We start from the raw sequence: 16,432 nt of genomic DNA on the forward strand, positions 1-16,432 counted from the left end.
AACCCATTAATGTTATAAGCAGTGAATCTTCTTGCATATGGCGCTGGACCTTGTGCTAAAAACTTTATGTCATGAGAGATTGTGTCTTCTATATCTGGATTCATTATCTAAATAAGAAAAATGGTTTCGTCATATATTTTAAATTGAATTAGAAATCCTATTCAAAACTATCATCTAATTTCAATCACTCACCCGCTTAGGAAACCAATCAGTAAACTCTATATTAATTCTGTTTTCTACCTCTGTTATCGAAGGTTTTCTGCCTCTTGAACTCCTTTTAATGTGTTGCCTAAATTCACTACAAATAAAATCAATGAACAACCATTTTACTAATTTTTTTAATAGATCAAGCTTATTTAAATTACTTACTCAATAAATGGCTTTGCTGAAGCGCAATTATGTAATACATATCGATGAGCTTGAGTTTTCTCCAAATGAGTCAAAGCAAATGTTATGAAGCCTCCGACAACTTTACCTTGTCGAGGGAACATAGATGACCTTTCAGGAACCTCATCATGATTTGTTTCATCATTTACTCGTTTAGGCCTATTTACCCTCGATTTGATATCCTCAAAATAACGAGAATAAAGAGTTAGAGCTTCTTCAATTTTTTGACCTTCAGCTATACATCCTTTTGCCTGTGATTTGTTCCCTATAAGTGACTTGAAATGACCTAACAATCTACCATTAATATTACATAGTATTAGAACAAGCATTTACTTTGGGACAAAAGTTTTTAAAAATAAGATATTTTACCTTTCAACAAAATACATCCATCGATAATGTACTGGACCACCTTGTATTACTTCATCCACTAAATGGACAGTTAAATGAACCATTACAATAAAAAAGGATGGAAGGAACAACATCTCTAGGTGGGAAAGAGTGATAACAATCCGTTTTTTTACTTTTTCAAGGTCCATGAGGCTCAAGTTTTTCAGACAAATATTTCTAAAAACGGAATAGAACTCTACCAAAATTGCTACAACTTGATTTGGAAAAACATTGCGAATTGCTATCGGGAGTAATTGTTCCATAATGATGTGACAATCATGACTTTTTAATCCAAAGATCCTCTTTGATTCTAGAGGTATACAACGAGATATATTACTTGAATAACCATCGGGCATTAAGATATTCTTTAAAGTTGTGAGGAAGGTCACTTTCTTATCGTTTGGAATTGTAAATGCACCAAGCCAAAAATCACCATTCTCATATGCCCAAAGGTCTTCCGTTATAACCATATCTTGTAGATCTTTTCGAGCTTCAATGTGATCCTTTGACTTTTCTCTATCATTAAACAGAGTGTGAATAATATTGTCAAAAACATTTTTTTCAATATGCATAACATTTAAATTATGGCGCAACAAGTTGGATTCCCAATAAGGAAGATTGAAGAATATGCTTTTTTTCTTCCACTGTTTAGTTGAACCTTCACCCACACTGCTTTGTCTATTTTTTTTTCTTTTTCTTTTTATTTTATCATTCAACTTTTCTTGTCTTCCAAATGTAACATTAATATTTGACACTTGTTGCAAAATATCAGATCCAGATAACTTTTTGGGGTGGTTTCTTTCTTCTACACTTCCATCAAAATGATTCCTCATTAATATGAATTTATGATTTCTTGCCAAAAATCGACGATGACCAACAAAGCACCACTTTCTACTATGAGTAAGTCGACAAGGTTTCATGTCAAAATTACAAGATGGACATGCAAAACCAGTATATGTGTTCCAACCAGATAAGATATCGAGTCCCGGAAAATAACTTATTGTCCACATAAGAGCTGCCCACATTCTAAACATTTCATTCATTGATGAATCAAAAGTCTGTACACCTTCACTCCACAACTCATTCAACTCCTTAATAAGTGGTTGTAAGTATACATATATGTTATTTCCCACCATTCGTGGACCTGGAATGATCATTAATAGAATAGAATTTGGTTGTTTCATGCACAACCAAGGTGGAAGGTTATATGGAACCAAAATTACAGGCCAAATGCTATTATTAATACTCATCGCTCCAAAGGGATTGAAACCAGCACTAGCTAACCCTAATTGAACATTTCGAGATTCAAAAGCAAATTCAGGATAAGTTGGATCAAATCTCTTCCATGCCTCAACATCTCTAGGATGCCTTAAGATTCCTTCTTTGTTATCACCTTCCGTATGCCACCTCATATGTTCTGCCATCTTAGAGCACATGAACAGTCTTTGTAGTCTTGGTTTTAATGGAAAGTAACGCAAAATTTTTGCAGGTCTCTTTTTTTTCTTCTTACCCCTAGCAACCACTTTAATGTTTGTATTCTTCTCATCAAGCTTCCATCTCTAAGTATGACAATGCTTGCATGTTTCCTCATTAACATCATCTCCCCAATACAACATGCAATCATTTGAACAAGCATCAATCTTAACATAATCAAGACATAACTTGTTGATAGTTTTCTTAGCCTCATAAACAGAATCAGGGATCTTTGCAAATTCAAAGGCATCCCTGAGTAGATCCAATATCATAGTCATTCCTTTTTCACTTAGACTAGACAAACACTTTATGTGATATAACTTTAACAAAAACTCTAATTTTGAGTACTTAGACCCTTCATACAATTCTTCCCTTCCACCTTTGAGCAACTCAAAAAAGTCTTTGTCATATGATGTGGGTATATCCTTTAATATCTCTTCTTCTGCCACTATTTGTGATGGACCTACATCAAATCTCTCTTGCCTAAAGCCATGAAATGCTTCGTTAATCAATAATTCTATAGGGTTTTTTTAGAGGCAGTGCATCCTGAGTAAACTCTCTGCTTTTAGAATTTTGTAACACACTTGTTTCCCCATGCATATCCCAAATGACATAATTTTTAGTAAATGGCTTGCAAATCAAATGATGAAATACTACCTCTCTAGTCTGCCATTTTCCAAAACAACATTGAGGACACGGGCATTTTATTCTATCTTCTATAGCTCCATTTTTAAAAACAAATTCCAAAAACTAATTCAAACCAACCAGATATTCCTTTGTAGTCCTTGGCATTCTAATCCAAGATTTATCCATCAAAAAAACAAAATTAGCAGACAATATCACCTATAAGATTTTCATGAGAAAATAATAAGGTTAGAGTGATATTTTAATAATTTTATGTACCACCTATTGCAGAAATGGAGTATATGCAGAAATGGTCATAATGTTTTCTTTTTGCATGTCAAAATTGTAACATAATGAACACAGGAAGTGGATGTGGATTTACAAAACAACAATCTGAGTGAAAATGTCTATTTTTTCTCTATTTAGTAATACTGTAGTAAATGCACCTAAATTATTTACAGGCTTGTACTCGATATTCAATCACTTTGTGTATGTACTAACTTATTCGGCAGAAACTCATTGATTTATTTTGTAAGTAAAATAAAATAGATAGCTGAGATTGAGAAAGATCAGCATCAGCATCAACAAATGAACTTGATACCAGGAAGTTCATCAAGCTATCATCAAAGAGTACCAACATATATCAAAAGGGGGTCAGAGTACCTCAACTTTTTTTATCCTTAAACAAACAAGATCTAGAAGCTCTCCAGTTCCACCTGCAGTTCAGGATAAAGCAAATATTGAAAGGGAGGTCAGACCTGATAAATAAAACAAAAGAAATATTTTCTATAAGATTATGCAAAAGGAATATCTAAACAACAGTCATTATATCACAACATTTGCTTATATAGAACGACTAACTCAAAGTTATGAATCTATCTATGAAAACTCAAGTTATGAACTAGACAGATCACTAGAAATCATGTCAATCAAGTCAGTATACATAAAAAAATGGTAAAATATGTTCCTGAATCCTCTAACCCTCTAGTTTAATCAGTTAGTTCCTCTGTCTCGGATATGACCATGGTTAGTGAAACAAAGTAATTTGTCATTCCATAGTACGTATTTAGGAGTCTTATCCAAATTGTTGTCATATCATAGTAAGTATTTAGGAGTCTTATCCAAATTGTATTCTTTATCAGCTTTAATGCAAAGAGCAACATCAAACCAGATTGAACATTCAGAATGTCATGTATATTAAACAAGATTCTAAATCCTAAATGTTGAATTTGTCTTAAATTGATAAACTAGAATGAACATAAACAGACGAAAGACTGGTTAATGAGAACATAATTTCTTGACTAGAAATGGAAGATTCCAGGGCCTATAGCTCAGTCTAAGCAGCTTGAGAACGTTGATGCAAACAGAGTTAATATTGATACAACAGCACCAATCCAATATGTGAAACAGGCAGTTTCAAAGTTTGGAGGGATTGTTGACTGGAAGGCTCATCGACAACAGACAGTCGAGGTATTATCTCCAACGCCTCTCGAAGCTTGGCCTTACAGGCTCTTTCATGTTATTTTCTTGACTTGGAATGTTCATTTTTTTTCTTCTTTGGTTGTGCAGAGACGGAATCTTATCGAGCAAGAACTAACAAAAGTGCAAGAGGAGATCCCATTGTATAAGAAACAATGTCAGGATGTAGAAGATGCAAAAGTGCTAGTTTTGAAAGTATCTGACTTATCTAAAACAATAAAATTTGATCATATGTTTTAAAAATAAGGTAAAGTTGCTCGATATTAGACTGTACAAGAGCAAACAGGACCTTAAATATGTTACTTCGTATGTAATTTTTATCACCGTTGATTATATCAACCCACTATTCGAATCTTTAGTCCTTCCAAAGTATTACATCATGATGATATATGCCTTTCACAAAAATGTCATGTCTTTATGTAAAATGTACAAACTATGTGATGGACCATTTCTATGAAAGAAAAGAAAAAAAAGCAAGTTACCAAACTATTTATAGCCATTTTTTCATATAAAGTTGTCAACACTTTCATTTTGGTTTAGATAATAGTAAAAAATAAGAACAGAACCAAATTACTTTCTAAACTCGTAGAGTCCAAACAAAAATGCTCAAAGCAATGTTAGTTTCATTTTACAGTGACATCCTTCTGTATTGGGTTAATCTACTGTCCAACTTTCTTGAGTCACTTTTTGAATGTTCCTTATACATGAAGTTATCAATGATATAATTTATCATTATTGTGGTTTATTTTGGAAATTTTTGTGTTGAGAGTGTGCAATAAGGTCACCTATAACATTGTTCTCCCACTTGAGGTTTCTTAGCCTCAGACAGACCCAAAAGGGGAGAAGACACACATTGTTCGGTGCGTGAAAGACAAGGAACGGGGAGAGGGGGAAGGGAGAAGTAGGGCTTGAAGAACAAGCTGAGCTGTGATTCTGGCAATGTAGTTGGACTCTCATGTCGATCCGAATGAATCATCCTTTCCTAATTAACTAATAAAAATGTGCTCTCTCTACTAGCTTGCACTTTTAAAATCTGTTAACTCCGAATTAGATGTTCTTCGTAAGGATTATGATTTATTGGTAACCGAAAAAGATGTTGCTGTGGAAAAAGAAGAAGAAGTTGTTTCGGTATCAAATAAAGTTGAGAAGACAGTTGAGGATTTGACAATTGAGCCCATTACTTCAAAGGATGCTTTGGAGGCTTCACATGTTGCACATCTAGTCAAGAAAAGTATATTACAGAATATTCTATCCCCCTTGCATGATCTATGCCACATTAAGAGAACTTCTCTTCATTCTATAACTGCATCAATATGTAACAAATCCTATCTATGAACATTATCCATTGACAATCTTGTGAGAGAAGCAAAAGCTGACTGCTATTCCACCACAATCGAAATGAGTAAGTTCAGCCATTGCTAATCTACCATCAAAAGAATCACTACTATTTCCAAAACACAATCCTTGTGGAAATACACAATTTTTACCACTACTATCATTATCACATGAATTGATAACAGTTAGACATACGACAATCTACACGAACATTCAAGAACTCAGCTCCCCTGTCATTGCAATCAATATACGTATTGTCTTTTAAAACCCCAGCAAAGGGAAAGTAATATGTCAATGTTTTGGAGAGGGATTTGTGAAGAAGTTGAGATATGTTATTAGAAGGGATTGTTCACTTACAAATGTTCACCTCCAGTGACTGGTAATACCAAAGCTATTTTAACCCTGAATAGCTTTGAAAAGGGTGGAGATGGCGGTGGACCATCAGAATGTGATAACCAATACAAGTATACAGAGATAAGTGAATTGAGGGCATATGTAATTGCTAAACAAAGAGAAACTATATACACCTTATGCATAAACAAGGATTGACAGAGAAGACACAAAATGCCTCGAAAAGAAACAAGCCACCTGTTGAGCAACACGATTGAGACTAAGAATCTGTAGACACAAAGTGCCTCGAAAAGTTTGTAATTATCACCAAATTATAACAAAATAAACCTAATTCTACCACAAAATACATGTTCAAATTTAATAATTTGAATTTTTCCTCCAAGACTAATGCAACAATATTAACCTAATTTTACCTCCATGCATCTATACAAACAACAAAGAAACAAGCTTACTTAGTAAATACAAGTAATAATTTGTATAATTTGTGAAGATTCAGATGAGAAAATCCAAAAATATGAGGCTGGTTCATTAAGTGGAAAACATTACCTTACAACACCTATCCCATTTTGAATCTCGTGAGTAGCTGAAGTTTATAGAGCTGTTAGGAGACGCCGGAGGAGTGCGATGGTGACGACGGAGAAGTACCGCTAGACGTCGGAGGTGCTTGTGACAGTGAGAGAAGTGTGATAGTGAGAGAGATAATTTGGAAGTTTCCTAAAGTTGCGTTTATTTTGTGTTTTGCAATTTAAAGTAAAAATAACTTTTTATTAAATTATCTATTTCCATAAGTTGTGAGTATTTGTATTTCATAAATAAAAAATATATATCTTATATTATAAAATAAAAAATATATTCTGAAATAGCAGATGTATAAACTCCCGGTATTTACTTAAATTTTTCTTTAGGGGTTTTAAATCCCGCTAAATATTTTTATTTTCCGTCAGCTATTAAACTCCCGTTATTTAATGTAATATGTGGGAGTTGTAGCTAACCTCCGCTTTGAAACCCCCACGATTTAGGTGTTTTTTTTGTAGTGTACATACATAATATATTATTTGTATAAACAATTCTAAAAATCTTATATGTGTTTTGAACAAAATTTATTTATAATTTATGAAAAAAATAATTTCCAAGGTTAACATATTTATCTTATTAGTTTTATGTATATGAGTGTGTCTGTGATAAATCTTTATGAGATTGAAAATATCATTTTTCTTTCTTCTAGGCCAAAATAATAAATTATGAAGATTTAGTAATAGTAAATTCAATGATTGATAATGACAGTCATTCTAACTGTTTTCGATTTAAAATAAATTGTTGCCACTTTTTTCATGTTTTCAATGGGTTGTTTCTTTTATTTTTGTCTATGGTCAATAACCGAATAACTAAACCAAATCGAACCAAAATCAATAATAACCAAATTGATAAATACATACTATATTTAGTTTTATTTGGTTTTGATAATTTTAAAACCAACTAAGTTGATTTGGTTTTTATTTTGACCAATAATCGATCCAAACCAACCCGTGAACGCCCCTATACATCTATACCTTTAGGTGAAATTAACATATGTAACATTATACCGAGGAATAACATGCATGATTTTAGTATACTGAGCAAACAACATTAAATACAAGAGTTATAATATCGACTATTGCTTTGATAAGTTTACCCATTTATCGACATTTAAATTATCTTCTGATACCATATGAAAACTTTTACATTATATAATTAACAACATACTCGATTTTCAATAAAAATAAATGATAAAATTATTTTGAAGTTGATAACGTGGAATAATTATATTTTTATAACTTCTATTTAATTCAAAAATATGAAAAGAAATTACCACCAAAGAAAGGAAATAGAGTCATTCTTGTAATTTTATGTGTTGAGCACCGGCTATTTCTATCTAGTATATATATATTTAGCGGCCATGTTTATGAAAACTGCAAAGTTGAAGCATGAAAACCCAGAAGAAGGTGGGTGGAGGAGGAGATCGCCTGAGTGATCTGTCGGAGCCAAATCCTCTCTATGTTGTGGGATACAAAACAAGTTGTGCGAACCAGCATATCTCTACACGATAGCGATTTCTTTGTATCTCCGTTCCACTATCACTCTCTTTCACTTCCCCAATAGTCATACTCAAAACACTTACCCGGCTTTGATCAACAGACAACTTTATTATTTGTAATGTTGCCAGAAAATCAAGAGATTCTTGGTGAGCAACCTTAGGTACGATGACATTTATTCTAAAGATGTTGATTTATGGGTACATTTTGCTACTATTGTTGAAGCAGTTAGACTTAATTTTTTACCTATTAGTCAAAATAATAATGAGTTTCCTCTGTTTTGGTATAAATGTCAATTGAACCCTTGTGGTTGTGTTAATTGGAGTAATGTTGTTTCTCTTTCAATGGGGTATGTTGAACTGACGGATGGTGCCATGGAAAAGGTATTATCTGGTTGCCCCAACTTGGACTATTTGGAACTAGTAAAAGTTTCAGGCATACAACATCTGGAAATTAGATCTGTGAAGTACAGAGAATCGATAATAGAAGAGTACTACGATAAGAATCATGATATTTGGCTTGAAATAATAGCCCCACATATCAAGTATTTGGAAATTATAGGAATGTGCAGTGAGATACTCATCGATCAGAGAAATGCCGCTTCACTTATTTATGTAATCCTTCTTTTAAATTTTGATTTTGAGAATGAGGAAAACAACTTGGAGAAGGAGTTTAGCTGTTTGAAGAATCTTTTTCATTGTGTTTCCCATGTCGAGAATCATAAACTGAATAGGTGGTGCATCGAGGTTTATTCAAAATTCAGAATCTTTCCTTTTATTTGCTATTGAATCATCACTTGATAACATTAAAAGGGCCACTACTTGGGATAATTTGATAACTAAGTTTCTACGTACTATAGAATAAAGACTTTGCGATTGATAGAACAATATTTGGTTTGATTTACATTTATCTTACTTTTAACTCATCTTGATGGGGTTTACATGTTTATAGGTCCATCATTGGGGTTTTTAGAACAACTATGAACACGTTGATGTGTGTATAGTCCAAGCTACTTTCTTATGATTATTTAACAATTTGCATCTCATTTATCATGTATGACATATTTCCTTGTTTTGACATATTCTAGTTTATCTTATTATTATAAGTGCCTGTCCATTCTGTACTTAAAAGGCTGGCGGTCACCACCATCAAGACGGAAATTGTTAGAACTTAACGTAGCTGATGACCAATTGAACTTCCATGGAATTTGCAGCTTACTATAGAGCTCATTGGATCTTGAGACATTGGTCATTGACTGGTGTAAGGATTAACCAATAGTAAGTTTCTTTTAGACATGACTTCCTTCCCTATTCAAAAAAGATAAGCCTCTAATTTGTAAGCAAAAGACAGGACTCCCATTAAACATAACTAGTTTAAGTACTTAATGAGCTTCACAACTAATGTAATTAACAAGGTTTCAGCATTTTTGCTTTTTGCGGCTACAATGTAGCCTTTATTTTATGCCTACTATGATTAAACTAATTGCTTCATAAAAAGAAAAAAAGAGATTGCGCCTGTGTATGCTGTTTTCACAAGAATTAAAAGGAGAAAAACGTGACACAAGTAACATGTGAACTGATAAAAGGGATCAAACTGGGAGGTTCATCTTGTTGTTTTATTGGAGATAAGTTTTGGACTTTCTTTTGAATTTTCGACTTATCAACTATTAATTCTCTTTAGCTTTTCTCGGTAGTGAGTTAAAGCTTAAAATTTTCTTATCTACATCCCATTGGTGATTGTACCGATCCCAGATAAAGAATCAGCCGCACATAGACTTATCTATTAAATTGTATCACTTTGAATCAACTCTTTAATATCTTCTATAATAGGTTAATAGTTCCAAAAAGATCTTGTAACTCCCTTGAAAACATTCATATAAATTAAGGACGGTCTACCACCCAAATGTTTCCAATACAATGTTCATTTTCAATGTTCGTTTTTTTGGTTGCAGCAATGTGCTTATTATTCTGTTTTTGTGTAAGATGTTAAGAGGAACTCCCGTGTCAAGAAAATGTTTCAGTCTCAGTTGCCTTGACTAAAACTTCATATCAAAATGATTTCTAAAATAAACTGTTTGTAGCTGTTGGAAAAAGATGCTTAGAATTTTATTTTATCCACAATAAACTCTTTCTCTTCTTGTTTCCATCTACGGAGAGTAACTGGTATGTAACATAGCAGACTCTTTCCTACAGGGCCAGTTGTCGAGGTACACAAATAAGGATAAACAGATTAGGATGTTCGAGACATATAATTTTAACGGCTCATTTCCGTATCTGAAGACCGCCAAGATCGATAACCTTTGGGGACTACTAAGTGAAAATATCTTTGTGCTGGCATTGGTAAACTATTTGTTCAAGCATGCGATTGTGCTAGAAAAAATTGTCATTGCTGCATCATGCTTAGGGAGTGATGCGTTTCCGGATCATGCTGAAATGACGTAGGAGTAACTAAGCTTTCCAAGATCATCCCTGCACATTTCAGTTACCTTTTCTTATTGATAACCTTTGGCTCCTATTTTTTGAACAAATTGCAGCCAATCAAACTAATTTTTTCAAGGAAGCTAAACCGTGGAAACTTGGCCCAATGTGCCTTTTGTACACTGAGAAGTCTTTTATGGTGATATGCTTAAATGTCTGGAGTTGCATGAGTTCTATATAATTTTTTTACTTGCAAACATGGTCCTGGTTCTTGACCAGTTATATTCATAAACAAATGAATTCGAAAACTATTCAAGTTTATTTGTCTTCTCCAGTCTCCACTGTAATATATCTATATTCACGGAAATGTTCATGCTCAACAAATGTAATCGACCTTTTGAATTGACACTGTTACTATGTTTGACACTCGATCAATCTAAACAAACAGATCATTTTACCCACTCGATCTCTCATAAGACAACTAAGTAACAATAACAACTCCTCAGTTCGCATATAAGAATACGTCTTGGATTGAGCTGATTTTAGTTGCATTGCTTCGTGTTTTTGCGTAGCTACATGTCTGAGTGATTGGGGAACCTTAGATGTTGTCGTCTTGAGGAAATTTCCATCACAAAGGGCTACCAAAGCTTCATTTTGGAGCTTTAACGGAGATTGTATTACATGGGATGTTTTAGCCCATATTGACAACAAATTTTGGTCTGATAGTTTCAAAGTTAATACTTTTAAGTATTTTATTTATTAAATAGTTCAAAATATATGTTTTGCAATTTTAAAGCAGTTTATTAATAGTTATCCTAATTTTTTTTTCTGAAAATGTTAGGATTTTATCAATTAATATTTATTAAATACTTCAAAATATTTGTTTTGCAATTTTAAAGCAGTTTATCAATAAATATCCTAATCTTTTCCCTGAAAAGGTTAGGATTTTTCAATGAATTTTTATTACATTAGTTTTGTCACATTCAATTTAGGTTCTGTTTGAAAAGTTACACGGTAATTAGAATTGATGTAATTATTAAGGTAGTAATTACCAACCTAGTATTAACATTGTCTAGTAATTACATTGACTTGGTTGGTTGCCATAGTATAATTACACCCAGTGTGGGTAAGTTTTTGGCCTGTAATTACCCATGTCCGGTTTGGATGTCACATTGTAAAACACATGTTCTTTTTGGATGCACAATGACAATAATTAAATTATATTAAATTATAAAAATAAAAATTGATTATTTAAAATTTATACTAGACAAATAAGAAACTTTAAAAATGACATTAAATTAAATATTTAAGATATATATATTTTTTGAAAATAGGGAAAATGCACAAGTATCCCCCTAGAGTATGACCGAAATTTCAGAAACAACTTAACTAAATTAAGGTCTTATTACCCCCCATGAACTTATCTTATTTGTAATTTTGTGCACCTTTTTGCTGCGTGACTGATATGCTCAAATTTACTTCTCAAATTTGAAGTAAAGCGGCTGTATCCAGTAAAGAACCCAACTAATGAGGTTTGGATCGTTCCGACGAGGAAAATAGTTCAGACTTAACTTCAATCTATTATTACTATTATTTAGTCAATTATTTTCTTAGAAAACAAAGACAATAAAAGCAGGGTTTTTATTTCTAAATGAATGAAAATAACTAGCTAAATTAAAGTAGACAACTGACAGATTCAAATGTTGGAGTTTAATCAATTAATAAAAGTAACTACGGTTTTACCGTTCCCCACATGTTCCTAATTTGATAATTATAACTATAATAATTATTTCCTAGTATCTTGCATGCAAAGTGATAAGGTATGTATTTCTAAATCCTTGGTCCGACATCTAGAAAATTTCACTCCGCACCTTGGTCCGGCTACGTGTGTTGCTATACGAACCTTTACCTTTACCTCATATTAACCATTGTATTCGATATTTGACTAACTTATTACCTCGTACCAATCAAAAACCTAATAAAAGAAGGACTCTAATTGTTGAAAATATGTCAAAATAAAAACTGGGTCGACGAACCTTGTGATGGACCATCGCAGTTATGACGGGCCGTCATGGACTCCATCGTTCCATACTTTGCAAATTCTTCTATTGTTCTCTTCATTACCCTTGATGGCACGTATGACGGACCGTTCCAAGCACGATGGTCTGTCGAGGGTCTCTGTTCCATAACACTTAAACTTCTTCGAATTTGGGTACTGGAACTATCTGTCTGATCATTACAAGAACCAGCAGCACGAACCGTCATGGCTACGATGGTCCTTCATGCACTTCGTAACCCCACACTTGGTAAGACTTCCCCATCTTCCTTCAACAGCTTCACTACGATGCCACCTACGGACCGTCACAAGCTCCTTAGGTGGTGACTTTTCTGCATTTCTTGCTCAAAAACTTCCGTGTTAATCTTTAGACAGATTTCCTAAAAATAAAGAGAAACTTACATAAAAAATAATGCAAAAAGGCTTTTGGACACACACTAAACTTAAGGAAAAAGCATTAAAAAATACCGTGAAACCAAGGTATATCAACACACTCAACTTAAATTTATTGTTTGTCTTCAAGCGACGCACTATGACTTATTACAAAATCTTTATACAATATTATCCATGTTTTATCTTTAGCAATCATTTGGCTATCAATCCCGAAAATCCTAATCATATTTATGCATGTTATCACTATTAGACTTGAATTATGTGGAATCAGACCATGACATAGATTCACCACGCACTAACACCTATCTTCTTCAATTTCTCACCGAGGTGCTAATATTTCTTGTATTGCAACTAGTGTCTCATTTTTCACACAATGATTTAAGTTTGAGTGTAACGATTACTTTTCAACACTCACTCTCAGAACAAATTCACAACTCATTCATACATATTGCCATAAGCTTGCCCTTATTTTCACTTCTTTAAGTTCGCTATACAACTTCTAGGATCACGATAGGACATTCTTAGGTTGTAACATAGGCTCAAGGTAAGGTAGGGTATATTTAGGTATATTTTAGTGACTTCTTGCGCTCCTTGACAAATCGGCTAAACATACTACTTTTCATCATTTTATTTCGCCCAATTTCTCATATTCTTTCACCTTGCTATTTTCCCTTCTTTCTTCATTTATGTAAGTGACTCTCTTCTTTTCATGCTTGTATTCATTGTGTGTGTGTGTGTGTGTGTGTGTATATATATATATATTATTTCATTTTTCTTTCAACTGGCTCTTGAGTCACTTTACTTTTGTTCTTTCTCTCTCTTTGTTCTTTCAACCCCACTTCCAGACCATTCCTCATAATAGCCACCCTCAACTCATGGCTTTGCTATGAGTAAAAATACACAATATCCAAAGTTGAGTCAGGGCCATGAAAAGGTTGTTTACTACATTAGCCACCCTTAACTTATGCTTTTGGCATAAGCTGTGGTGCACATGTGGGGTGAAAAGGAAAGGTTAAGCTCAAATCATTTGGATCTAAGAAGGATTAATTTCATTTTGTTTTTTATTTAGGCTAAAAATGGGCTATATTGAACAAGGGTCTATGATCTTTTCCTAATTGTCTATTACAACTTACTTTTAGCAGGACTAACCAGACAAGTTCTAGCTCAGTACAAATAGTGGACTATTCAAATCTTCCTCACACTAACTTGACATCTCATTACTTTACCAGATTATCAAACACCTATTTCAAATTTTAGACTTAGGGTCTTGCAGTGGTATATGTCTATGTCATGCTTAGAGCCACACATTTATCAATTACTATGCCTAGTCATGCATCATTTTCATTTCATCAGAATATCATTTTAGCCATCATGGTTTAGAGTTAAACTATGTAGACAAGATATAGACATGTCGGTTCAACAATAAAAATGATCAATCTCTCGGGGAAAAAGAACACAGGCAAGAAAACCCCAAAAGAGGATAGTGAAATGGGCTACTCACACTTCACTCTAACACTCACTTTCCATTTACCCTACCCCCAACAAAAATACCTGCAATTTTCTCCAATGCATAAAAAATTGAAGTACGAGAGTGGTAGGTGAAGCAAACCTGGGGCGCAAAGCGCCGACGATGAATAAGCTGGTGGGTCCGGTTTCCCGGAACTCACTACCTCTGTAGTCTGGACACCCTCAGTAGTGTCCTAATCAGCATCAGCACTATCAGCAGTACCTCCCGCTATCGCCACATAAATGGAGCTAGATGCCCCAGCAACTGACTCTACAACCCTAATCCGACGCACCTCCTCATCAGCAAGCGAGGCTCTCCTCGCAGCCTCCATCTCACGCCGCTCCTTCTTCTGTGATCTAGCCTTCTCCTCCTCTATGTCGTTATGCCTCTTGGCATGCTCTGGAGGGGGAGGTGGTGGAATCTCAGAAGTAGCGAATAAGGCCTCCATCACAGTGTCCTCAGCAGGCTCTGTAGAAGGGGTCTCAGACTCAGGCACCCTACCCTAGACTTTAGGATCATATCAATGTCCTCTCAAAGACTCTCGACTACAGCCTGAAGGGTCGACACGTCCACGTGAGAGGCTGGCCGGGATAGCACACGCAACTCAAAAGCGTCCAAGCGTTGATGAACCTCAGCGATCTTCCGCTCTGTGTTCTGGAACATTTTCCCCTCCAAGCGCTCTTCGGCCTCATCAATAGACCTCTGCTTCCAAGGCTGGATGTGATGCAGAAGTGTAGCCATTTGTGCCTCTAGTTTCTGTACCCTAGCAAGAGGGACCAGAGCGGGGAAAGGGGCTGAGCGAGAGGAGTTCGGGGAAGTGCTACTACCCGGGATAGACTCGATCAAGGTAGTGTCAGTGGTTTCAAAAGCAGCCTGCGTTGCCGTGCGAGCCTGTGCTACCATATCAGCCAGATTTTCCCCAAGTGGAGGCAACTCTGGACGCGGCCCTCTGTGTGGAGCAAACTTATTGGCTCATCCCTGATGAGGCCAATATCAACAGTGCCCAGCGGAGTCTTGAGCTGATCAATGTGCCAGATGGTCACACATGCGGACCTGCATAAGGAAAATATCATGCATGGAAAAGGGTAAGTAGTTGTGACCTTAAAATCCATCTCGTGCATGATCGCTTGTAGAATCCAAGCAAAGTCCACCTCAAACCCAATTATCATCGCCGCCATCAAAACTGCATGATCCCATGTAACTAAATAATCAGCGACCGTGGGGGAAATGAAGTGGCGGACAATCAACCAAAAGAACTTAGCCATGAAGGTCAAGTTAGCCTTCTGGATGTCTCCATTAGGATCTGTTACCCAGTTGGCACCCTCTCTATCAAGAGACAAGTGCAGGGCTATCCATCTCTTGGTGGTCTCTCTCAGCGATGGCTCACACAAGAATTGTCCATGTTTGACAATTTTCCACTTGTAGTCGACCTCGGCGGTGAGAGGGGTCCAGTTGGCATCAACATCCTCGCCGTATAGACACCGACGGATGGCAGGCATGGAGATATCCACCTAAATACCACGTACTCAGACATGATCAAGTGGGGCCTGTTTGGCGGGGGCAACCTGCCTATCAATCTGTGATATGAGATTAGCCACATAAGAGGGGTAGAACTCTTGGAGCAACTCTTAACTATAACGGCCAAAAGATCGCGCTGTTAACTTCAGTCGGTGTTTGGTGAAGAGATTGTGGATCTATGGCATGGTAGGGAGACTTCCGGTAAAGACCCATCTCTCCACTGTAAGAGTCCGTGTTATGAATCCTTTATCATTCAGAAACATTGCGTCTGAAATAACTTGATATTGCCCATCGACACACCATCGCTTGTGCTGGTCAGCAATTTGGGTGAGAGCACAAGTCGGTGAGCTGGGAGTGGAATTAGAACTATCAGTCTCATCAGAAGAGGCAGACTGTGCAGCTATGGCGGGTGTAGGGACTTTAGCAGACCTGG

At 35.4% G+C, this 16,432-nt stretch overlaps 1 long non-coding RNA gene across 1 annotated transcript; it reads right to left on the reverse strand.

The window, feature by feature from the left end:
* Positions 1-210: 210 nt before the first annotated feature.
* On the reverse strand, positions 211-890 carry LOC138337669 (uncharacterized). Its single transcript, XR_011211065.1, has 3 exons — positions 757-890; positions 370-681; positions 211-298 (listed from the first exon to the last, which is right to left on the reverse strand). It is a non-coding gene; the product is annotated as an uncharacterized lncRNA (long non-coding RNA).
* Positions 891-16,432: the final 15,542 nt, after the last annotated feature.

This window comes from Solanum lycopersicum, chromosome 8 (genome assembly GCF_036512215.1).
Source record: "Solanum lycopersicum chromosome 8, SLM_r2.1".
Taxonomy (NCBI): domain Eukaryota; kingdom Viridiplantae; phylum Streptophyta; class Magnoliopsida; order Solanales; family Solanaceae; genus Solanum; species Solanum lycopersicum.